Source organism: Protopterus annectens, chromosome 3.part0 (assembly GCF_019279795.1).
Source record: "Protopterus annectens isolate FY-2018-M chromosome 3.part0, PAN1.0, whole genome shotgun sequence".
Classification (NCBI taxonomy): domain Eukaryota; kingdom Metazoa; phylum Chordata; order Ceratodontiformes; family Protopteridae; genus Protopterus; species Protopterus annectens.
Genome location: NC_056731.1, coordinates 1,414,202,501 through 1,414,229,057, shown reverse-complemented (window position 1 = coordinate 1,414,229,057; position 26,557 = coordinate 1,414,202,501). Strand labels below are relative to the sequence as shown.

General features: G+C 40.0%; 1 protein-coding gene across 5 annotated transcripts in view; it reads right to left on the bottom strand.

Moving 5' to 3' along the window:
* The window catches only part of TOX (thymocyte selection associated high mobility group box), an 831,700-nt gene that overhangs the window by 704,361 nt on the left and 100,782 nt on the right, over positions 1-26,557 (bottom strand). The gene's annotated exons all lie outside the window — the stretch shown is intronic.

The following is a 26,557-nucleotide window of genomic DNA, read 5'->3' as shown; positions in this document are numbered from 1 at the left end:
GTAGAGACTGATTTAACTGAGTTGCAGAACTGCTGTAGGTGGGGTATAAGCCCTTAATTGACACAGAAAAATCCTTATAACTTAATGCATTTCATTACACTGTTTCGTGCATCTGCAGGTTTTGCTTTGTATTAGTTAGTTACCGTGTTTAGTGTTTTATGACTAGTTGCACATAATTTATTCTTTTACCTTGTTTCTTTCAGGTTTTTCATATACCACCATACTATAGATGACCACAGATAAATTACAAAAATGTTATTTAAAATAGGCCTCTTTATTCTTAAACTTTAAAAATAATCTGCATCATTATGTCTAGATTCAAATTATTCTTTTTTAAAAAATGAATAAACATTGCCATGGATGTGAAAGTATGACGTAGGATGCTACCTATTGTACCGGCAACATTATACAGTGCCTACAGACTTTGATGCAGTTTTCACTAAGTTTCAGTCAAAAAATTATACACTGGTACTTAAAAAATGTAATTGTGTACTTTAAGCAAATGCATTTTTTCTTGTCTGCTTTTGCTGTTTCCACTGTCTCACATTCTTGCATGTTCTGACATTAAGACGGGCAATCCCTGAGGCATACTATATTAAACTCTATAAGACAGCGACTCATGTTATTATTTTCATTAAGTTTGATATTTTAGTTAGGGGTTTTCAGCATCGAACAAGGGTCTTGTTAGAGTACTGATCCCACAGATTAATAACTAAGAACAACAAAACAACCAGTAAGTCAGACACGAGCCTCAATACACATTGCAGGATGCATTTAATGTCAAAAATAAAGTTAAAAACATCCACAGTTTAGTGCTTTCATGTTTATTATAGAGACATCATCAGAACTGTGAATGCAACACACACAAAGCCATTTAAGAACATGCAACAAGGCAAACACTTCTTTTGGAATCAACCAACTTCCGCAGAAATCAGTGCAAAGCAGAAAATCAAAATAAATGCCATAAACGTCAAATAAATACACATTTTACACCTGAACCAACAAGTACAATAAAATAAAATAAAAAGTTAACAAAAGTACATCATAATCTACTGGCTCCCCTTTTTAATTCACTGCTCATAATAATATTGTCATTCAAACCAGGAAAGGTGGTAGCATCCAGCTTTAGCTGCCAGAGCATTTCCCGGTGAAGCAGATTATTCTGCCAGTCACCTGCATATTGAAGAATCTGCATTTGTTCAAGAACCAAAAAGTTAAACTTAATAAAACCAGCACACCCAATGGAATGTCTGCCCATGGCACTTTTCTGATCTTTACATTGAATACTGTACACATGCTAATAAATATGCTTATTCAAAGCAGTCTTAGTTTTTCCCACATAGAAAGCGGGGCAAGATGAACATGTAGCCAGATATACCACTCTTTTTTTTGAAAAACAACTGAAAAAGCCATACTGCCCAGAAGTGTCTAAGTTACTTCAAAGGGTGCCATTATAGCAAATGCTTATGTAAGGACACTTGACGGCAATGTCCACATTACCTAGTACTTACTATTCCCTTAGGATGGTCACTGGCCCTCTCCAACAGAGGTTTAATGTTAGATTTTTTTTGTAAGTGAAAGATGGCAATGACAGAAAAAGTTGTCTAATATTCCCATCACATTGTAGCATGCACCAATTCTTCCACATGATCTTTTCAATGTTTTTAACATCTAAGGTGTAATGCAAAACCATATTAAGTTGCCCATCAAAGCTTGTAGAATTACCTTTCATATCTATCTGATTGAACCCACTTTTAATGATAGGGACATATTTGTTGTTTCTCTCAATCCATATCTCATTCTTAATGGAATTTACGAGTGCTGCTGGATATCCACGATCCAGAAACATTGATCTTAAAAAGTCAAATTGTTCAAGACAAACTGCATTATCACATATCAGCTTTACTGTTCTAATAAACTGACTTTTCACCACCCTCCTCTTTTGATGGAGGGTTGGCAACTAGTAAAAAAGAAAAAAAGTATTGTAGTAAGTGGGCTTCCTGAAAATTCTTGTACTCAATTTGTCATTTAGTCCTTTCCTGATATCAGTGTCCAGATAGTTAATCTAGTAAGGTTTATAACAGAATGTGAACTTGACTTAATTGGCACTTTCTTGCAACTGTGAAATAAAAACTTCAAGGTTGTTAATGGTTCCTCCCAAATGCTGAACAAATCATCCAAGTATCTGAAATAACCAGCACATTTTTGAAACAGGGGGAGTGTAAAAAGTAAATCAAGTTCCCATTCCACTCTTGTTTATTTGTTTTGGTTCACTGATTAATAACTAAATTAAAAAGGAAACAATCTTCATGTGTGATAAAACAGTAACCATTTCAAATGGGGACCGCTAGATTGAGACCTGAAACATAGAGCTGAATGGATGAAAGAATGGACTTACATATACTAAGTCTGAGATGCCATTTCTCTAAATATTCCCACTTCCCTGAGGTATGGCAATCTCAGTGTTGGTATATGTAAGTTTGAGGTGTGTGGAGATTAAGCACAATATGCTGAACAGGTCAAATGCTTTCAGATTCTTGCAGTCCTTTACTGAAGCAAATTAGTTACTTTCATAATCTCAGTAATATATATAGATTAAATATTTAAACAAGTATATTTTTAAACATAATTATATAATTGATTCACATAATGCTAGTGCCTGTTTTTCTAATTTAAACTTAAATTTAAGGGGCTAAGTCAAATTAATATTGAGTGTAACACTATCAAGACACAGCTGTAAATTCAAACACTTAACATTTACTGTTTAAATGTTAAAATACATATGCATTTATGTTCATTGTAAAAATGACATTTGGGAACAAAATATTTTGTCCAGGGACATCTTTGGTAAGAGTTAGAGTGAGTTAAATGGGGATGCGGGGTGAGAGTTTTGTTGGGGAATGGGGTAAACATTAAGGAATAGAGAGGTTTGATCAGACATTGGGAAGAGAAGGGTTAATTTGTGAAGGAGACATTAGAGGAAGTGAGGCAGATGTAGGGTGAGCCTTAGGCTTTCTATAGGACTGTAACTGAGAAGACGAATCACATTTTGTTGTGAATTTGCAACCCACCTTCCATCCCCCTTTTTCTTTTGGTTAATTTGTTTGGTATGGTTATAAAGGTGGGTAATGGGCAGAGATGAGGGGCAGGCTCATCCTTCTTCTGTTCCCCCTCTTGGTGTTGGTGTTGATGCAATGTCCGAGTGGTAGGACGCGGCTTGATTAATAAGAATAAGTGACCAGAGGTATAGACGCTGCTTATTCGGGCAGGTTGAGTGGGATACGCTGCCCTGATCTATGTTATAAGGATTTACATGTTGTGGTTACAAGGTCATTCATGTTACAATTAATATTTGAACTAATATAATAAAGTTATGAGTAAAATTAATAAAGGTCATCAAATGACATTTGGTGTCATTGTGTATTATTGAAGGGGACTGGAACAAATGATCTTATAACTAGAACATATAGTAGGCAAGAATAATACATTACCAATCTCAGTGATATTTGATCCTTCTATTAAAATACACGTTTATAACAACCATCTGTTTCAGTGCAAAAAGGTTTTAACCAAAAATATTAATTCGTCTCCATCTTGAATTCATTGAGAGTCCCCAAATACCATTTCCAGTGGCTCATACATTGTAGAAATACATTACTCTTGACTGTTGTGGTAGGAACAACAAATACAATGCTCCCAAATTGAAAGTAATGGTTGCTTCCTTTGTTTATCATGTGTGCATCCAAAGCTTTGTCATCTAAGATACATCAAGTGAAAACAACAATAACTTTACATCAGTACTGGGTTTCCTGCTTATTTGAAGACAATACATTTGTTTTATGTCTATTTTGGTTTTCTCATTTGTCAACTTATAAAATACTAAAATCTGAAATAGGTGGCTGTAAAAAATGAACATTTAAGTGATCATTCCTATGTTCTGCAACAAATCACAATTATGCTAGGCCTACACATTTTGTATCACCTCCTAGCCAATGGTATACATTTCTAGACAGTTAGCAGTACCTATAGTAGTGGCACTAAAGGCAAACCAAGTCCTAAGTTTACCTGCACACCTGAATTATTTACTTCATTTTAGTAATGAGTGAAGAATTTTAGTCTGAGTCTGACAGCGGAAAACTTCAAGGTTTAAAGTATATTTATTGAAGTACATAAATCACAAAGCTAGGTAAAAATGGCTGTTCTTTCTACAAATTGCATGAACATTTTCCCAAATACACATTTTTTCCAACTCTGAGTAACTTCTACAAAATCAGACTTGAATGTGGTACTATAAATCCTGTACTATGAAGCTGAGTTATGTAAAAGAAATGAAAACAGATTCATAACATTACTGTAATGATGATGAGTGGTCCAGCACCAGGCCTATACAGGGATAAAGCATTGACAATGGACAATGCAACAGAAGTTAAATCACCACCTTAGACATTTGTCAGCACTGGCAGGATATATCACTGTGGGAGGTATGAAGTAGATCCATCCATGTGCAACATAATCTCTTTAGAAGAGGGGCTGGGAAGTGAATAAATACTGTTAGGGTGGACTTTAGGTTCATCAAGTAACTGACTGGTAGTAACCTTCATAGTTAGTGTACACAGGAGTGTTCAGCCACATGTGGAAAGCATTATGAGCATCCACAGTGATGTGGATTGCTTGTTTCCTGTTCATGAGGTTGGTATAGGCCACTCAAATGCTGTCAAGGCTGGGATGCCATCAGGAACACAAAACACTCTCATGATGGCATTTTGAGCCTCCACTGTGATGTGGACTAGTCATCCGCCCTCTCAGGGGGATGGGTTAGGCCATTCAAGCACTTTCCTTGTGGCTGCCTGACTGAACCCACACTTGCTGGTTCGCAGCTTAATTCTGGGAAAACGCCATATAGCTAAAGAACAAATGAATGGTCCCCATCTGACTGTGGGGAGGCTTGGTGTTCATCAGGCAGGGAGGGAAAAATTCTCACAAGAAAAAAATATTTTTACCTTGCAATGTAAGTACTTAGAAAAACTCTATAAATCTGATGCAAGGTCATCACGAATAACATTAGCCACAATACCTAAACACTTGCATTCACTAATTGTTTGAAAACTACAAAAGAAAGCTTCATATGACTGCCACAGCCAGGTAACACTGTTGTCACTGTGTTGTATGGTAGCACACATCTATTTTAAACCATGTGTTAAGTCTTACAAATGTGGACAGGAAATTCAATGTACACTTATCACCATTCATCCATGTCTTTATCCACTCTTATTGAATTCAGGGTTATGAAACTAACAGCAAATCCTAGCAAACAGTTGGCATAAGGCAGGAAATAGCTCCAGATTAGTTGGTATGCCAGTCATTGGATGCATAACACACACTCTCACAGTGACACACAGATGCAGATGTAGGAGATATGTAGCATCACCATTCGTCACTAGTCAGTCTGATGACATGAGGAAGTCAGGGATCATGGGAGAACATGGAAACTTAACAGAAAAGGCTTCCCTGTTGGCATTTACTTATTTGCATTTGTTTATCAGGAAAGTCAAACTGAGCACTGCTTTTTTCAGAGGAGGCCCAAGGAGAAAAGCTCCATTATAGAGACATCATGGATATTGTGAAGATATGTGAAGGCTGCCAGCCTAGCCAGATAGAATTTTGTAGATAACTCTGTCATTTGTAAATATTAATATAAGCCACAGGCTTGTTCTCTTAAATGGAAGAAAATGCTGTTAAATGTGGAACTGCTAAAATGTAATAACAGTGCACTTTGCTGTAGGAAGGCTGATAAGGCAAGCACTGTGTACTTGTTTGATGTCAAAACTCTGAGCCGAGATGTCTAAATGAAGGAATTCTTCCTATTGTTTTGAGGCCAGAGTTAATGGCTAGAATTTACATGTGTAATTTCTTTTATTGCTTTGGCTTCCCGACCAGCTGCAAGATCAAAAGGGCTATTAACCTCACTAGCACTGCCTATGTTCTATATGTATGTTTATTTTAGAACTGTGTTTTCTCTTAGATATAGCTAGGAAATACGAAGATTAGATTAGTTTTTTTCTGTACTGATGTCAGAAAGTTTCTACTGTATAATTTTAAGTATTTCTCTGTGATCTCTGAACTCTTGACTAGCACTCTGTAGTAAGAAGTATTGTCGTGTGTTTTTATTATTTATTATTAAATATTGTTAAACTTTTCAATGGTGGCTGTTTTGTGTAGAGATAATTTAAGCTCTAGAGTACATTGCATGTATATAGTGATACTGTCCAAGTCACTCCAATAAGCTTTGCTGTTCAGTCACACTTACCATTTGAATAATAATAATTGGACACCCATTGTTAAAGGCCTTTTTAGTAGCTGATATTAGTGGGTGGTGGCAGCTAGTACTACCTTTTATACTGAGCAGAAAGGGGGAACAGCTGGAGAATCTGTGCCAGCCTTCCCCAGGAGTGTCTGTGTGTTTGTGTATAGCTCATATCTCAAAGTGCATGTGTGTCAGCTACTTAGGCAGGGACATGGAGCACTGGTTGAACAGAGAGGGTGCTGGAGGCTTTAGCTTGCCCACTAGGCTGAGATCTGGACCCTATAGCTGTGCCAGTGGGAGTCTTATTGGGGATCTGGAGAGAAAGATAAACCAGCCCCAGACTGACAGTGATCTCTGTGTGCTCTTAAGTGAAATTGTACTTTACTGTGTGTGTATTTGTTATCCTCCCCTATGTGGACGCCCCTCACTGGTGTTAGTGGTGAGGACTGAGGCTCCTTGATTGCTGGGGCCAGTGTACGGGTTTCACAGATATCATTCACTGTCAGTTTCATTCATGAGCAGTGGTTCCATTCTTCAGCCATCTCCAACTTCAGCTACATCATTTGCAATCAGGTTTGATTAGAAATAATAGTTACGTGAGTTGCATATTAATATATTTTTTAAATACAATGAGGTATATGTAGTACACTATCATCAGTATGCATAGATTGTATTATTGTAAGTAAGAATATATGTTACTATAAAGATTTGGTCAAAATCTAGGACATAGGAAGATAAGATAAAGAGAGTAGCCTAAAGAAAGAAAGCAGGGAAGGGTCGGAAGAAAGATAAAGGAAAATAAATTACACAACAGGATATAACTGTGATAATAGCACATCAAGTCTTATATAGCAGAGAATTATGTCATGAATTCATAGGTATATAAGTACCAGTTTAAACAGGTATGGTGCACATGCAGACCCATTTATCTATCAGGTGTTGCTTCAGTTGGCATTTAAAGTCTTTCAGGTTACAAACTGTTCTTCGGTGGTTTGGGATGGTGTACCAGCTATTAGTAATACACTGAGTTAGAGCAATGATATGTCAGTAGAGTGTCGAGGTCTCTTAGTAATGTAAGGATGAATGAAGGAGTGAAGAGATGGGTATTTTTCAGGGCTGTGCAGTAATTTTAATGCGGTAATTAATTCATTTGATTGGCTAAGTACAGTTGGACAGCAGTGTAAACTGCCCTGCCACTGTACTATTTCAGCTACTACAGTTAAAATCATCTGCAAAGTCAGGGATACACAAAGGAAAGTAGGGGCAAAACTGTAGCTGGCAATCCCCCTCCACTACGCCACCCATTTCCTGCCATAATACACACCTGTCATAGTGGACACAGCAAGTGCAACAGCTTCTTTCCAAATGTAAAGATACAACTGGAAAATACACAAAAAATGACAGGGCAACAAATATGCCACAATTTAACAATTTCCATATGTATGTTTGTGAGTTTCATAGAAAAAATATTTTGGCATTTGACTGTATAAAACTACTTTAACTGTTGAACTGCTCACTGTTTTACCAAAAATTTACATGGGGAATTTCCTAACATCTGAATGACTATAGCAAAAGTTCCTACAGCAATCAGATTTACACCTTCAAAAGTATAAGAAAGCAATCTTATTTTTTTTTTATCCTCACAGGCCAAATTTTTTACATATCACTTCTTGTAGTTGCATTTCTGTGAAAAAGTCATCCAGTTCACAATACAGTTTATATACATCTTCCTTTAGCTAACCTTTAATCATACATCGGTCTTAACATATATAAGCTAACACACTGATTTAATATTCATTTATGTGCATGTGATAGCTAAACACATGAATGTCATAGAAACGCTACCTAAGGTGCAGATATAAGCAGGTTTCAAGTGCCTTTACATGCATTATACCAGCTGTCAGATTCAACAGCCAATCAAATAAATTTGACCTAAAACAGAAATACAAGTGAAATAAATGCAAAAAGGTAAAGGGGAGACCTCATGAAATGCATGAGCTCTAAGTTATATTATGTAAGTACAACTATGACAAAAATAGGTGCACCTCTTCTGCAGACATTGCTGAGAATTAATCAACCCAAGCTGAAGTCATTTTTTAAATATCACAATGTCATTAGAGCTAAAATCTCACTGTTCTAAAACAGAAGCTCCTAACTCCTTCACATAACCCACAAACCTAAGGGTAAAGTAGCCTATAAAATATCAGCAGTCACGACAAAGAGAAAGAAAATGCAGTACAGCATGTCTGGATATGCTGACATTCGGATGCTTATATACAGCGAGGTTCTGCTGCAGAAATTTATTTTGAAACTTAATAAGCGTTTGAATAAGTGTTGATAAATGAGCTTGACTTTTAGTTGATCATAGGTATCAGTAAACATGGTAAGCCATGATTCAATAGACAGATATTGCACATTGAACATTAAAAATGCACAAACACAAACATGCACACAGGCGTATAGACACACACAAATAAAAGAAATAGGATTGATGGGTCTCATGCTTATTTAAAATTGACTTGCAAATGTTTTGTAGATGCTTTACTTATTCAAAAGGAGGAAACCTAGTCCCAACACCAAATGGCCTTCTCAGTATCAACCCTCCAAAGAGTCTCTTTAACAGAGACAAACTGCGATCTGCCTGACCTACTTTTTGTAATATAAAGGGCATACTTTTATAATCACAACTTAAAATAGAAACTGTCCTGTTAGAAAGACCAGCTTTAGTGTTTTTTCCATAGCAACTTAACAACAGGTATATAAAATTTAAAAGATAACTCACACTCAACGTGCATTGAATACCATTTAGTAAGAACAGCCATTTGGATGTTGAATTACACCTTCTCACATGTTTTCTCTTTTTTCAGATTAGCATACATTATCTAGGTCCTGTTTCTGGTTATAACGTAGATAAAGACAACTGAACTTTCACTTGTTTTTATTAATGACTATGGTAGAAAGGAATGACGTACTGCTTTTCTAAGAAGTAAGATTCAAGTGCAGAATAATTTTCCATTCACTTTAATTTAGACATCAATGGCTTCTATGTTTCAGATCATGAACAGCATATGTAAAAGATAAAGAAGCATTTAATATTTAAACTTTTGCACAGAAAATCTGAAATTCATGCCAAGAAAATTTGCTCAAGTTAAACCAAGATCTCAACACAACATACAGCCACTGTGTAATGCTGGTTGTAGGCTACAGAAGGTACCCTTGTTCTCATGAATGTTAACACCAAATGGAATTTAACAGTTAAGAATGCTAAACATATTTTCATAAAGGGACTGGCATTACTTAATAGCAACAGCATAAATTTCATAACTCTGTTTTATTAATACTTGAGACAGTAAAACTGCAGTTTAGTGCATATATATATATATATATATATATATATATATATAGAGAGAGAGACAGACATAGATAAAGATATAGATATAGATAACCTTTTTTTGGATAAAAAATTAAATTTCATCCCCACATTTCAGAAAACAATTTGTGGACTGCAGCTAATATAAGTAAGCTCTAATGCTACTGCAAAATATGTATTTCTTTATTGTTTCCCTAAATATGAGTGACTTACAGTACCACGTTTTTGTGATAATTGTGAGGGCTGAAATGATTTCCTGTGCATTTCACAAATACTTTCTTTATCAGGTTAAGACAGAGCATACCACAGGTAATATTTTTATAGATGTCACAGCAGCATGTAAGGAATTAAATATTTTCAATGCAAATATTTCTTAGAAATCATCTAAAATAATTCTATACATACATAACTATCTGGATGACTTCATCTAACATTTACTATTACAAATAGGTCTTAATTTAAAGAAGAGAGTGAATACTTGTTAAAGTTTGAAATGTTGCAACAATTCATACTGTACATTTTAAGATAAGAGGTGGCCAGATTCCTGGATGCTGCACACCCTGTGTACAAGATGCATGACACAGGTCATCTCCGCAGAGGAACTGAGAATAATGCAATCATTAACAAATTTGTGCACAGCCTATGGGGTGAAGAGTGAAATAAATGGTTTCCTATCAAAACATTGAATGGTCATAACATCTAAACTCAAAACATCAAGACCATAACATCTAAACTTCAAAACATCTAAAAGTCATAACATCGAATCTCAAAACATTGAAAACTGCAAAGCAACTATAAATAACATCCCACACACGGTTTACTACATTTCTGCAGGGGGGCAAGCCCCTCTGCACCCCAAGGGGGGGCTCTACCCCCACACCCATTAAATTAAATATACCAACTCTGAGATCGCACTACAGTGGGGTTAGGAAATTAACTTTTCCCCCCCATTGTAGTGCAATCTTGGAGTTGGTATATTTAATTTAAGGGGGTGGGGGGGGCAGAAACGTAGTAAACAGTGTTTGGGATGTTATTTATAGTTGCTTTGTAGTTTTCAATGTTCTGAGATTCGATGTTATGACTTTTAGATGTTTTGAAGTTTAGATGTTATGATCTTGATGTTTTGAGTTTAGATGTTATGAGGAATAGATGTTTTGATAGGTAACCATACACAGCATATTATGCAGAACTCTAGAAAGCTGCATATTTCACCTCTGCATTGACATTAGTTAGATATGCAGAGGTGTAATGCCATAGAGGAAGAGGTAAACCAAGGCATGGTACATAACATGGGAGCCTGTGTGTCATGCTCTTCAGAAATGTGGTGAGTATAGGGCCAATGGCACTTGAAGAACACAAAGGGTGCACAGAATGCAATGATGTGTACCTGTGGGATATTAATGCCATGAGTACTATGAAAGCTAGTTGAAAATATGACAGCTTGATATGTGCCCTGCAGTTTACAGAGTGATATATCCAAGGTACACACATAGCATTGTTATCTCACAGCAAGAGATTCCCCAGTTTGATTCTTGGCCGGGGTGCCTTCTGTGTGGAGTCTACATGTCTTCCCTATATTCACATGTGTTTCCTCCTGGTCCTCCAGTTTCCTACGACATTCCAAAGACATGCAATAGGTGGACTGGACACTATAAATTGGACACAGGTGTGCAAGAGTGGTGTGGAAGAACTACCAAGGCAGGACTAGTCACCCAGTGGTGCAAACCTTGGCTCTAGATGATTGTCACTGTTGAAGTGACACCCCAACCCCCATGTGCAAATATGGGAAAAGGGGGTGTGGATGGATGGATGGCTATCCAAGGTGCAGAGATGTTTGGAAACTGTATGACATGACATGGCAGGATAGGACAGTACTGTTTGACTTTTAAAATATAAATGCTTGTGTGTGTGTGTGTGTGTGTGTGTGTGTGTGTGTGTGTGTGTGTGTGTGTGTGTGTGTGTGCACGTGTGTGTGTGTACACACATACCTGTACATACACACATACACAAATTTATATGGACATTCAGATACACACACTCACACAGACATATCCAAATGTGTGTACATGTACATGTGTAATTGACAGGGGAGCACAAAAAATGATTTAACGTCTGAAAGAAGATGTTGACATTAAGCATACAGAACTTTCCAATCAGTTGCAGGATCCATTTTTCAGGAAGAAGATTTAAGTACCATAGTATGTTGCTGAACTTGCAGAGTTATCTTCAACTTATGACATCCTGGAGGAAGAATGAACTAGTAAGAGATATACTAATAAAGTTTTTTGAAATTTCCTTAGAAAAGCAGTGGAAGTCAGGATCACCAAAATCAATGCCTAGCATTACTTGAAATTAATCTGTTTCACTTATCTTTTGCCAAGAGATCAACAAAGCAGTTTCAAGTTCAAGTTCAGTAAAACTTTGGTGCTGTCAATAATAATAATATTTTAAGAACAGTCTGGAGATTTATTATGGGAACAAGTGTTTTGGCATATTGGCAAGCTAGAAGCGCTTTAATGCCCGTGCTTGAAACATTTGTATGCGTGCATGTATGTATGTATGTATGTAAAATGCCATTCACAGTAGCAAACGATGATCTGAATACAAGATAAAAGCAAACTTTGTACCTTGTTTCAGAGCTAATACAAGCATCTGTGTAAATGAGTTCATATTACCTTCTAATTTATCACTGACATGCTTGCAAAATAAATAAACATGCTTACAACACAACTCATAAATACAGTATATCATTAATATTAGTCTTTGATACTTTTTTCTTTTGATTTATAGTACATACACGATGTACAAGCCATGAATTGCAAAGTAGGTAACTATGTATCTTTGTGCAATACTCTATCAGACATCTTTATTTAACAAGCTGATACTGGTTTAAAATCAAAATGCAATGTTTTGGTAAGCTCACTATGATGTCAGATTAATTTATTCTTCTTAAGATCTAAAGTTTTATAGAATTGCTAGATCTAATACTGAAAGTGTAGATGAGTTCAAATTACTCCATGCTGTCAACTTTAAGCCTTCATACAATGTTCTAAACTGTTTTATTGACAGACAAAATGGGAGAAATGTCAGCTCTTGACAGGGTTACAATGTTCACATGTTATTAGAAGCTCTCTAAGGATACAGAAAAGAATACTTTGTGTGACCTATTTTCTTCTTAAATAAATCATTAGAAAACTGCAGTGGAACCAAACATTTACTAAGAAGGTATTTTCTACATTTGTTAACTTCGTGTCACTATAAATTTTCAGTAGTTCTATTTCATTGAGGCAGTCCGGCCTTTCACAGTTGTAGCTTAACATTTAGGACAAGTGAAGTATAAAACAGTGAATAAAAACAGATGCTTTTCAATACAGGTTTTCAGTAGTCTGGTTCATTGTGATAGTCAAGTGTTTGACAGTTGTATTTTAATATTATGGGCATGTGAAATGATAAGTATAATATAAAACAGTAGATAAAAACATTTTTTTATCTGGGCTTTTTATGCTTTCTCTGAGATGTCCGTAATCTAATTTTATATTTCTCATATTTTTTTATTTTTGCAGCTATATTTACATAATATAAATGTATATACATATACATATATATATATATATATATATATATATATATATATATATATATATATTATATAGAGAGAGAGAGGGGGTTAAACATGTTAAGATTTGCACTGTGTGTAACAAGGATGGACAGGATTAGAAATGAGTATATTAGAGGGTCAGCTCAGGTTGGATGGTTTGGAGACAAAGCCAGAGAGGCGAGATTGTGTTGGTTTGAATATGTGCTGAGGAGAGATGCTGAGTACATTGGGAAAAGGATGCTAAGGATGGAGCTACCAGGTAAGAGGAAAAGAGGAAGGCCTAAGATAAGGTTTATGGATGTGGTGAGAGAGGACGTGTAGGTGGTTGGTGTGACAGCAAGATGCAGAGGATAGGAAGAAATTGAAACAGATGATCCGCTGTGGTGACCCCAAATGGTAAAGTACAGTTGTGTACACTTACCATAAATGTAGATGTTTGAGTGCATTCACTGTTGCAGTCATTACATTTGGGTAATCTGCTGGCAGGTTGCCCTCAATCAGCCTGATTAACAAAGTCTTGGGTCCTGCGTCAGTTACTGTCCCTTCTTCCATGATGTCAGGTCATCAGGGGTATAAAACATGCAGCCAACGCCATTACATCAGTTTTTCTTGCCCCAGATGTCACGTGCCCCCCTAATGGGGAGCAAAATAAAACGAAAAACACAAAAATATACCCCCAACCAAAAGCAAATACACCAAAAAGGCTTTTAAGCATAACAAAAGAAAGTAGAGGTATAGTAAGAGAAAAACAGTGGGCTGGAGGGAGGGTAACCAGGACTGCAACAGTGAATACACTCAAACATCTACATTTATGGTAAGTGTATACAACTGTACTATGTTCTTCATGTTTCACTGTTGCAGTCATTACATTTGGGTAGATTCCCAAAGCTATGGTTGGGAGGATGGATTTATACAGCAGTAGGACCAGCTATAAGGCTCTGTAAGACAGCAGTGGCAAAGCCAGCTCTGGATTTAGAGAAAATTGGTAAATGATAATGCTTGGTGAAAGTATGAACTGAACTCCAGGTAGCAGCTTCTAAAATATCCCTGATAGGAACACCTCTGAGAAAGGCTGCAGAAATAGATGCAGCCCTGGTGGAATGAGATCTGATCCCCTGGGGGATAGGTTTTCCATGGTGCTTATAGCAGAAATGAATGCAATGGCTTATCCATTTAGAAATTATTTGTTTTGAAATAGCCTTACCTTCTGCCCCTGCAGCAAATGCTTCCAGCAGTTGTTCAGATTTTCTTTGAGGTTTAGTCCTATCCAAGTAGAATCTAAGTTGTCTGTGCACATCCAGTGAATGGAGAATCTGTTCCCCTTTGTTCTGCGGATTGGGAAAGAAAGTTGGCAAATGAATGGTCTGATTAAGAGCCACACTGGATACCACCTTGGGCATGAAGGATGGATTGGTCCTGAGTGACTCCCTGTCCGCATGAAAGATGATGAAAGGCTCCACTGCCATCAGGGCCTGTAACTCAGATATCCTTCTAGCTGAAGTGATTGCTAGAAGGAAGGCTGTTTTCCAAGAAAGACATTTTAAGTCTGCAGTAGCAGCTGGCTCGAAAGGAGGTAGAGTGAGTTTCTCCAATACAAAGTTAAGGTCCCAGGCAGGGGTTGGAGGTCTCCTGGGTGGTCTCAAGTTTTGGCCCCTCTGAGGTACTGCTTGAGCAGAGGATGAGAGAAGAGGGAATGTTCTGTGTTATAATGAGCTGAAATGGCTGAGGCATGAATTTTAATGGAGGAAAAAGACAGCCCCTTGTGAAGCATCTCAGTTAAGTATTGTAAAATCTGAGGTAAATTGGGCGCTGTTGTGCTCATCCCTTGAGACTGATTCTAAGCACAGAATCTTTTCCATTTGCCAGCATAAGATTTTCTAGTACTAGGTCTTCTCGCCTCCAAGATGACATCCATCACAGGTTTGCTGAGACATGCTAAGGGTGAATTTAAGTGATTAGCCGAGCTGCAAGGTTCAATGTTGGGAGCTGAGGGTGCAGAATTTGGTTCTCCTTCTGAGACAGTAAGGAAGGTGTCTGAGGCAGGTGCCATGGAGAAATTTGTGACACACTGCACTGGAGTGGGTACAAGTGTTTGTTTGGCCAGTCTGAAGCAATCAAAATCATTCTTGGTTTGTCCTGTTTGACTTTTAGCAGAACTTTGGAGAGCAGAGGCAGAGGGGGAAGGCGTATACTGATAGTTTTTTCCATCTGAATGACAGAGCATCCACTTTACAGGCTTTTTTGTGAGGAGTCCTTGTGCAAAATTTGTCCAACTGGTAGTTGTCGGGGGAGGTAAATAGATCTATGTCTGGACTCCCCCATTTGCTTGTCAACATGTTGAAAATCCATGGTTCCAGTTTCCACTCATGTGGATCCATGAGATTTCTGCTTAGTCCACCTGCCAGTGAATTCAGTTTTCCTGGCAGGAATTGAGCTTGTAGTTGCACTTGGTAGCTCAAGGCTGTGTTCCACAATGCCATGGCTAGTCTGCAGAGGGGGTAGGAATGTGTACCCCCCTGCTTGTTTATGTACCACATAACCATGGTGTTGTCTGTCTTTACCATTAGTTGTCCTGGATTAATGTAGTCCTTGAAGGCTGTCAGAGCATTCTGTACAGCTAACATTTCTTTTTGATTGATATGTAGGTGCATTTGATTTGGGTTCCATTTGCCCTGAATGCACTTCCCTGCCAGGTGAGCCCCCCATGCATAGTCTGATGTGTCTGTAGTTAGGGTGTGGACGGCAGGGGGTAGTGTGAATGGCAGTCCCTTGTTTTGGTGGCAGGCCTCTGCCCACCATAGGAACTCCAGGCATAGGCAAGGTATGATAGGCAAAGTATGATAGGAATCATTGTTCCCGGGCTGTGACAATGTTGACTCCATAGACTTTTTAAATACCACTGAAGTTTCCTCATATGCAGTCTTGCATATGGAATTAGAAGCATGCAGGAGGCCATGAACACCAAGGCTTGCAGTATTTGTCTTGCAGATAGCAGGGTTTTTGTGGCCACTTGTTTGAAGTACGTTACCAAATGAATTTGCTTTTCTGGTGTGAGGAAAGCCATCTGGGCAGTTGTATTCAAGCTTGCACCCAGGAATGTAATCTGTTGAGAGGGTACCAGTTGTTATTTATTTTTGTTTATGGTGTACCCTAGACAAGTTAGAAGTCTTTTTACAAAAGCCAGATGATTTATAAGTACAGTATGGTTTTCTGCCTGAATTAGACAATCGTCCAGGTATGGATATATCTGAATATTTATTTGCCTGCAAAATGCAATTACTGGGGCCAGGCACTTTGTGAATACCCTGGGTGCAGTAGACAAGCCAAAGGGCAGTGCAGAGAACTGATAATGCAAATAGTCTGCTCCTTGAATGCTTGTGTGGTGAACCAAGACGTTAGAGCTTAACTGAGTTACTAGTTTTTATTATTTTAATAAATTATTGGTGAATTCACTGGCTGGTTGTTTTTCATCTTCTGCAAGATTCCCTAATTGGGATATGCAGGTAAGCTTCTTTTAAATATAGAGTTGCAAACCAGGCATCTTTGCCTAGCATAGGTGAAGAGTCAGCATCTTAAATTTTGGAATGTCCAGAAAGTTGTTTAGAGTAGACAGGTCCAGAATTGGATGCCAAGATTTGTCTTTTCTGGGTACCGGGAAAAGCCTGGAATAGAAACCTTGTCCCTTTTCCTCTTCTGGTACCAGTTGTTTAAGAGGGAAAGTACTTGTTTCTGAGCCTCAGCCCACTGATTTGGGGGCAGGTCTGGCCACCCATTTGGTGTTGGCAATGTGTGGAAATTAAATCTGTATCCCTGGGACACTATATTTAAAACCCATTTGTCCTGGGTTAGGAGTTCCCAGTTTTTTGCATGAAGAGCAATCTTTCCCCCTAAATGGGCGACTGAATGGTAAGTGCTTGGCAATTTTAAAGGAAAGTCATTGCGACTGTTTACCATAGGGGGGTGTCTTGTTATTTCCAGATGTGGAAGTGGATGCCCCCCATTGCTTAGTTCTGAGAGTCTCTTGGGACTGAAACCTGCTGCTTTTGGTGTGTCTGGGTTTGGCTTGAGTGGATCTGAAAGGAGCTGGAAAGGACCAATTCTTAGTAGGCCAGTGCCTACTAAATCTTTGAGGTTGCACTTGTAAGACATATTTTACAGTTTGCATAGATTTAGCTTTATCTTCCATCTTCTTTTAGAACTTCTTCAGCCTTATTGCCAAACAGGCAGTCCTGATTTAAAGGGGCATCCAGCAATTTTGCTTTAACATGATCAGGCAGATATTGCTCCTTAAGCCAAGCATGCCTTCTAAGCACAGACCCAGTAACCGCAGCCCTGCAAGAGGCCTCTAAAGAATCAAAACCACATTGCAAAGTGTGTTTTCCAACTTGTTCAGTATAATGCAATAAATCCTGTAAATCTTTACTTTCCACACAGTCAGAAATCAACATCATTTTCTGTTTAAGCAGTCCCATAATATGCTGTTGATATTTTAGCATATGAAATTTGCAGTTCAAAGCCCTGATTGCCAAGGTTGCAGAAGTATAAACATTTTTACCCCATCTATCCAGTGCCCTGGAGTCTCTATCAGAAGGGGTAGTATTTTTAGCAGTCGAAGCCTTAATGCCGGTGGGCCCCTGAGAAATGGTTTCTGGATCCGCAACCAAATTTTTGAAAAGGAACTTGTGGGACTCAGGAACCATGTAGTATCTGTCAGGTTTACGAGGAGCCAGAGGCAGGGAATCAGGAGCCATACTGGATTCTGAAAACACGTCATCAACAATGTCTAGTACAGGAGGTAGAGCCAAAGGTCTATGCTGAGGTAGAAGAAGGAAATCCCTAAGCCTCTTTTTAGATTCAGAAAATTCATGACTTTCCCAGTGGAAATGCTCCCTTAAAGTATGTAAAGTTTCCCCAAAATAAAAATCCTCAGGGGGGGAAGCAGAGGGAATGGAATCCTCTGCATCCGAATCCTCATAAGTAGGCATGGACAAATCCAGGTCATAGGAAGAATTAGAAGAAACAGAATCCTGATCTGAAGATTCATAGTCAAGCTCAGTCCTAGGCCTCTTAGAAGGGGGGGGGGGGTGACTACCCCTGATTAGAGTAATAAGATCTTCAGCCATTTTGATCATTTGTTTTTTAGGCATAGGGGCCTGAACATGTGGCCTGGGCGTCGTTTTTTTAGACATAGATCAAGATTTAGGCCTTAGAATAGAAGGTGGAGTCGGTTTAATATGCATGTCTGTAGGCCTGAAAACACCCACAGAAGCCGGTGCCTGCACAGTGGCTCCAGACCCATTCAAAGTACAGACATCTGCGGGTTCCATAGATGAAGCATCTCATGACATACTGGACTCCAAATGGGTCTCAGTAGAGGCCTGCGAGTCAGACGTAATGGGTATCAGGGGCTACGAAAGCGCCTCACTGAGTACCGGTGAACTGGTGACTGGCTTAGGAGAAGCGTCGTTGGCAGATTTGGACCTCAACAGCCTGTCTCTGTCTTTTTCTTTGCATTTTTTTCAGAATTCCGGTAGTCGGATGACTAACTGACGTCATTTCTGGATAATTAAACCAAGAACCAAAATATTTAGAGGCAAAAATGTACTGATGACGGATAGTGTGCTGATTAAATAAAGCACAAAACTGGCAGCAAGGTACATCGTGGTCAGGGCCTAGGCAAGGAATACAGCACAAATGAAAATCTTTATGAAGTATTTCCTTCCCACAAGTAATGCAATTATTAACTTTTACTGACATCGGTAAGGAGCAAGAAAACGTTTCCCCAACTGGGTACTTAGCTTTAAGTTGAAGACTTTGGTTCTGAAACTCGAAAATCTAAATTTACAGGAGTTGGCCGACCGGCCCTTGCGAACTGCTTCTGCTTTGGGCACCGCATGGCAAGAAAGACAGATGTAATGGCGTCGGCTGCATGTTTTATACCCCTGACGACCTGATGTCATGGAAGAAGGGACAGCAACCGACGCAGGATCCAAGACTTTGTTAATCAGGCTGACTGAGGGCAACCTGCCAGAAGATTACCCAAATGTAATGACTGCAACAGTGAAACACAAAGAACATCTGCCAAAAGAAAAAGAAGATATATATATATATATATATATATATATATATATATATATATATATATATATATATATATATATATATATATATATATATATATATATATATATATATGCACATATACATGTATATATACATGGCTCCATATTGAAATGTTGACATTCAGAATGCAGAGTGCCAATAACTCAAAAAATACAAACTGAAAACATGGGAAGAGTGAATTTATCCTTAAAACTTCTTTTTGCATGGGAGGCAAGCTCTCCTGCACCCCCTATGTGTGGGTCAAGGCCTCCATACCCATCAAACTTATATATATGCCAACTCCGAGGTTGCCATACATTTGAAAAAGGGGAATATTCTGAAAATTGCATCTTGGACTTGGTATATGTAAGTCTGATCTTTTGGCCATTCAGTCTCTGTATTTCAGGACACGTTCCAGTGGGTCCTGACATTTCAAATGGTTACCTATATATAGATAGATGGACAGATAGACAGATGAGATATAACTCACTGTCAAAGTGCACAGACACTGAAAGGCATTGGAAGGCAGTGAGCTGATGCTATCCACACCTCACCTTATACGTGTAGGCTAACCCTAACCCTGCCCCTACACGTAACCCTATCTACACACCTTAACTTGTGAAAACCACTTCCACCAACAATACCACTGCACAAGACACTTGTGCAAGGACACATGCACCATGCTCACCCATGACACTACATTTATACCCTAATCTTGCTCCTACTCTAACCTTAACCCAAAATGTTCTAATGGCTCTTGTCTTGAACAAAAGCAATGACTTTCAGGTTTTCCCAATTAGGGTTCACCACAGCAGATCACACAACAATACATTTACACCCTAATCTTGATCCTACTCTAACCCTAATGCAAAATGTTCTGATGGCTCTTGTCTTGAATAAAAATAATGTCTTTTGCCTTTTCCCAGTTAGGGGTTGCGAAAGCAGATCACTAGTCTGCAGAGTGATTGGCAGTGGTGTTTTTACAGTGTAGAGTTGTTAGCCTGGCGCCCAATCTTCACAGAAGGTACACACATACACAAATGCACCTACCTGCATGTCCTTAAAACACATTTAACTGCAGGGAGGACATGCAGACTTCACACAGAAGAAGCTCCAGATGAGAAGTGAACCAGAGAAAGTACAGTTTTGTACCTACCATAAATGTAGATGTTCGAGTGTTCGCCCTGCTGCAGTCATCACACTTGGGTTATCCTGCCGTCAGGTGGTCCCGCTGTCGACCAGAGTTCCAAAGTCTTGGTCTGGCGTCGGTTGCTGTCGCTTTCTCCCTGACGTCAGTGCACCAGGGGTATATAAGAGGCATCCAACGCCATTTTCTTCAGTTTTTCTCACCCCAGATGTCAGGTGCCCCCAATAGGTAGGCAATACATATTGCTGTATAAAAATATACAAGCAAAAACAAAACAATACTTTCAGTCACAAGCAAATACACCACAGAGGTTGTATAGGATAGAAAGGTATGGATAAGTCCAGCTAGTTCAGAGGGGATGGAGGGAGGGTAACCTGGACTGCTGCAGGGTGAACACTTGAACATCTACATTTATGGCAGGTACAAAACTGTACTATGTTCATCGTGTTACCTTGCTGCAGTCATCACACTTGGGTTGAATCCCAAAGCTAAGGATGGGTGGTGGAGTTAAACAGGGTTAGAAGAAGCTAGTAGGCCCTGCAAAACTGCAGTGGCAAAGCCAGCTCTAGTCTTAGAATATAGAGGTAAGTGATAGCGTTTGGTGAAGGTGTGCACTGAACTCCAAGTTGCAGCTTCCAGAATATACTTGGTTGGTACCACCCTGAGAAAGGCTGCTGATGTAGCTGTAGCCCTGGCGGAGTGGGTCCTAATGCTAGCAGGTACCGGTTTCCCATGATGCGTGTAGCAAAAACGTATGCAGTGACCTATCCATTTTGAAATGGTCTGTTTTGAGATAGCTTCTCCTTGTGATCCTGCAGCATAGGCTACAAAGAGCTGGTCAGAGTTTCTGAAAGCAATGGTTTTATCCAAGTAGTAATGTAATTGTCTGTGAATGTCCAAAGAGTGCAGGAGTCTTTCTCCTTTCTTCTGGGGATTTGGAAAAAAGGTGGGCAAATTAATGGTTTGGTGTAGGGCCACACTGGATACTACTTTTGGCATAAAGGAAGAGTTAGTTCGCAGAGAGACGCTGTCTTGATGAAAAATGAGGAAAGGTTCCATTGCCATTAGTGCCTGTAGCTCTGAGACTCTTCTAGCTGAAGTTATTGCTAGCTGCAGGGCAGTTTTCTATGAAAGAAACTTTAAATCAGCTGAGAAAGCTGGTTCAAAGGGCGGCAGTGTAAGTTTTTTCAGAACAAAGTTGAGATTCCAAGTAGGTGTTGGTGCTCTCCTGGGAGGTCTTATGTTCTTAGCCCCTCTGAGGTACTGCCTTAGGAGTGGATGTGAAAATAAAGGAGGATCCGTATTATAATGAGCTGAAATTGCTGAGGCGTGGATATTAATAGATGAAAAGGAAAGTCCTTTGTGCAACATCTCAGTTAGATATTGTAGAATCTGAGAAATGTTTGGATCAAGGGGATTTTGGCCTTTAGCCTGGTTCCAGGCACAAAATCTTTTCCATTTGTCTGAATAGGTTTTCTTGGTACTGGGCCTCCTGGCCTCCAGAATGACATCCATAAATTTTAACAATTGGCTTAAGTATTGGTGTCATTTAAAGGGGACCCAATGCCTGTCAGCCTGGGATGACATGCTCGACAAGCCACGATGCTTCGCTAGGGACGGATTGCACCTGTCACCCCTGGGCTTTCGGATACTGGCAAAGGCTCTTGCTTCCCCCATAGTGCCTTTTTTAGGCAAGGCTCAAAAGACAAACCCACCTCCATAGGTATCACAAGGGATAAGAAACTAAGAGTAATGCTACTCAATGCTAGAAGTCTAAACCTCAAGATGCACACACTCAAAACTCTCCTTAGCATGGAGAACATCGATATCTGTGCAGTAACAGAAACTTGGTTCAAGGCTCCCGAGAGCACCCCAGCATTACCAGGTTATATGTCATACCATGCTTTTCGGCCCCAAAACTTGGACCGAACCACAAAAGGAGGGGGAGTATCAATATTCATCAAAGATACTCACACCTCCAGGTTGATGGCACATCACGAACCATCAGAGACTATCCATGTGCAACTAACAGTGGATAAAACTGCCTTCCAGCTTATAGCCTGCTACAGACCACCCTCCCAAACCCAGGAACCCCACTCAGCCTTCCTGAGAACACTGGAAAATATGAAGGTCTCTCCAAACACCATTATATTGGGCGACTTCAACTACCTAAACATAGACTGGGAGCATTACTCTAGCTCCAACACCCTAGCTCAAAGGTTCCTAGAATTTATAAACTCAAATGCTATGGAACAACTTGTTACCACTCCCACAAGAGGGGAAAACATACTGGACCTGATCATCACCAACATGGGGACTCTATGCTCCAGAACAGAAGTGTATCCCTCACTGGTAAGATCAGACCACAAACTAAATTCACTGGATATTCACATCCCGACCCCACCCCCTGCCCAGAAAACCACAGTGAAAAGCTTCTCTAAAGCAAATTTCACACTCCTCAAAACCGAGGTGGAATACTTCAAAGCCCCCAAGCCTGTGGAAAATATGGCCCAGACCGCAGAATCCTTTATAAACGCATTCTATGAACACCTTCAGGAATGCATGGATCATGCAATCTCAAATAAAACCATAACCCAATCCTCCAAAGGCAGACATCCTGTCTGGTGGACCCCAGCCATAAACAAACTATACAATAGAAGGAGGAAGCTACTACATGACAGAGCAACATCCCAAAAAGGGAAGGCATTTCTGATCAGTATTAGCAAAAAACTATGGGCACTCATAAAATCGTCTAAGGCCAGCTTCGAGAGAAAAATTGCACAGGACACTAAGGGTAATCACAAGGCTTTCTTTAGTTATGTTAGGAACCTGGGTGGGAATTCCCAGATATGCTCAGAATTACTCCAAAATGACAAAAAATACATCGAACCCACAGACATTGCCAACATCCTAGCTGACAGGTTCAGCGCAAACTTCTCCCCCCGCCTCCCCACCAAAAGGGCAAATATGTATCCCAGCAGAGTGCTGCCTCACTGACATCTCAGATGCTCAGGTATGATCCGCCCTCTCCAAAGCAAAAAACACAGCATCAATGGGACCAGACGGTGTCCCGGGCTGCGTCCTACATGAACTCCAAGAAGAGAGCTAAACCCAAACATAAAACTACTGTTCAATCTCAGCCTTACTACAGAATATGTACCCAAAGAGTGGCGTACAGCAACAGTGGTCCCTCTCCACAAAGGTGGTGCCTCAACGGATCCTGGAAACTATCGCCCCATAATCCTGACTAGCTTGGTCTGCAAAGCTATGGAAAGGATCATCATGGACCTCATAAATAAAGATATTGGGGACCTACAGACACTGGATCCTACCCAGTTTGGCTTTGTTAAGGGCAGATCCTGCCTCTTAAACCTGGTCAATTTCTTTGAAACAGTCACCAAGGCCATTGATGAGGGGAAGGTGGTCCACACAGCCTACCTGGCCCTCGCAAAAGCCTTCGATACAATACCCCACTCGGGCATTATAGATAAGCTCACCAGCTTAAATATAAACCCCTATGTCACTAGATGGGTTGCAAACTGGCTCAAGGACAGAACCCACATGGTTAGAATTGCTGGAGCCATGTCAGACTCCAAACCAGTTACAAGTGGCATCCCACAAGGCTCAGTCCTGGGACCTCTCTTGTTCGGTATATATTTCTCGGAAGTACAGGCCAGCACGGAAGGACTGTGGCTGACCAAGTTCGCAGATGACTGCAAACTGAGCACCATAATCAACTCTCCAGCCAACACAAGCATCCTCCACAAGGGCCTCATAGAAACAGACAAATGGTGCCAGAGCCATGGCCTCAAGCTAAACGCCAAAAAGTGTATAGTCATCCCCTTTGGCAAATACAAAGTGCCCACAAATTACCACATTGGTGGTAATCCATTAAGTACAGAAGAAGTAATTAGGGACCTGGGGACCCAAGTTGATAGCAATCTCTCATTTGACAACCACGTTGCCAAAGTGGTTAGAAAAACATTTTATATAGCCCACCTAATCATGAAGGGATTCACATCTAGATCAGGGGAGGTCATTGTGCCTCTTTACTCATCCCTCATCAGGTCCATAATTGAGTACAATACCCCTTTTGGGATGTACCTTACCAGACACCTGCAGCAACTGGAAAGACCTCAAAAGTACCTCACCAAGAGGATCATAGGGCTCAAACAGATGCCATATGCTGCCCGGTTAAAGAAACTCTAGCTGTACTCAGTGGCATACCGCCTGCTCAGAGGCAATCTGTGCCTGACGTATAAAGCCATGTCCAACCCGGAATTAATGGACATGCTGCACCTCAGAAAATCCAAATCCCATCGAGCTACGCGCTCAAGAGACTTGAACCTCAGCACTGAAATAAATAGGACATGCCGGAGGGACAGATTCATAACCCAGAGGCTCCCTTCACTCTGGAATAAAATCCCAGTCCAGGTTAGGCAGAGTCCCTCATTGACTCTCTTCAAGAGGAATCTTGATGAGTTGATGGGAGATCGTAGGTTTACCCCGGGTATCACTTCTGCGTCACTGTTAGACAGAGGCACAATATACTAACCTCGAAAAAGGGCATAGCAAAATTAATTTAAAATGGGTGGCGAAAGCCAAACACACTCTGGCTAGGCTTATAAATGCCCTAGGGCAGATAGCCTAGTATGAACCTATGAATCTATGAACCTATAACAGCTTTGGATAGAGGTGTTGGTTGACTGTTTAGGTAATTTGCCATGCAGCCAGGTTTGAAGTCTTGAGCTGGCTGTGTAGAATTTGATTGTCTCGCTGGGTGGGCAGGTGAGGAATTTGTGGTAAAATCCATGGTGGGTCGTGGGCCATGTTCTTTAGAATTGGATACCAGTGCTGGTGTGGCCAGTCTGGTGCAATGAGTATCATTTGTGGCCTCTCTAATCTGACTTTCAGCAGCACCTTTGCTAGAAGAGGTAGTGGAGGAAAGGCATACGCTGTTAATGTTTTCCAACTGAATGAGAGGGCGTCCACCTCCCAAGCTTGTGGCTGGAATGTCCTTGTACAAAATTTTTGAAGTTGGTAGTTTTGCGGGTTGGCAAACAGATCTATGTCTGGGCATCCCCATTTTTGAGTTATCTTTGCAAATACTTGTGGATCCAGTTTCCACTCGTGGGGATCCATGATGTTTCTGCCTAGGTCGACTGCCAATGTGTTTTTCTTTCCTAGCAGGAATTGTGCTTGTAGTTGAACTTGATAAGACAGTGCTGTGTTCCACAAGGTCATTGCTTGCTTGCATAGAGGGTAGGAATGTGTGCCCCCTTGCTTGTTGATGTACCACATTACTGTGGTATTGTCCGTCGTTATTATTAGTTGTCCTGGGTGTAAGAGGTCCTTGAAAGCTGTTAGGGAATTCTGTACTGCTAGCATTTCCTTTTGGTCGATATGCAGATGCCTTTGATCTGTAGTCCATTTGCCCTGAATGCACTATCCTGCCATGTGTGCTCCCCAGGCATAGTCCGATGCATCTGTTGTCATAGTTTGCCTGGCTGTGGGTAATGTGAAAGGCTGACCTTGTTGAGGTGACATGCCTGTCCCCACCATTGAAACTCCTGTTGAAGGCAGGGAATGAGTGGTATCATTGTTTCCAAGCTGTGGCTATGCTGAGTCCATACGCTTTTCAGGTACCACTGTAATTTCCTCATATGCAGTTTTGCAAATGGTATCAGTAGTATGCAAGATGCCATGAACCCCAAGGCCTGCAGAATTTTTCTTGCAGGGAGTTGGGTCTTTGTTGCCATTATTTTGAAGTATTGAGTCAGCTGTTGTTGCTTGTCTGGCATGAGATAAGCCATCTGGGCCATTATATTCAAGCTGGCACCCAGGAATATTATGTTTTGTGAGGGCACTAGTTTTGATTTCTTTTCGTTTACTGTGTACCCTAGGCAACTTAGAAGGTGTTTGACAAATGCCAGATGTTTTAAAAAAATGTCCTTGCTTTCTGCTTGAATAAGGCAGTCGTCCAGGTATGGGTATATTTGAATTCCTCTTTGTCTGCAGTATGCAATTACTGGTGCC